Here is a 612-nt window from a genome sequence, read left to right on the forward strand (position 1 = left end):
AGCTGCTCTCAAGCCAGCCTTGGGCACTGTTCCGCAGCACTGGAGGAAAGAAGGAGCTTCGCAGGCTTGCGGTTGTCCCTGGCAGAGCTGCCTCACAAACCCAGGGAGGAGGAGAGGATTCTCAGCCATGTGGGCTGGTGATATGCCGTAGCCAAGCTGATAGTATCTGCAACAAGACAAAAATTGGCACCTACAAGTGCTGCTGTGAGCTTATTCCCGCAGGCAGTCCCCATCAATCCCGCTCCCGGGGGCCTGCAGTTGCAGTCCCTGATTCGTATCTGTTCCCCCCGGCTCAGTTAGCAAGGTGACACCTCCCCGCTCGCCTCCGAAGTCACCCAAGCTCGTACCACCTGCCCACGTTCTCTTTCCCCAGCGAGTGCTGGGGTTTAAAATACAGTCCCATTTCCTGCACGTATTAAGTGTCAGGAAGGACCAGGGGCATCCGCGCGCAGCAGCGTTCGTACACACGCGCCTTTGCTTGGCAGGTGCGAACATGAAAAACCCGGCGACTTCACCGCCCGGCGCTGAGCTCCAGCTGCAAGCACCGGGAATTGCAAATGATCCCTTTTCCAGCCGGCAGGGAAGTGCTGCAGGGCCGCTCCGGCGCCGGGC

The sequence above is a fragment of the Eurypyga helias genome, unplaced genomic scaffold (assembly GCF_000690775.1).
Source record: "Eurypyga helias isolate BGI_N326 unplaced genomic scaffold, ASM69077v1 scaffold19481, whole genome shotgun sequence".
Classification (NCBI taxonomy): domain Eukaryota; kingdom Metazoa; phylum Chordata; class Aves; order Eurypygiformes; family Eurypygidae; genus Eurypyga; species Eurypyga helias.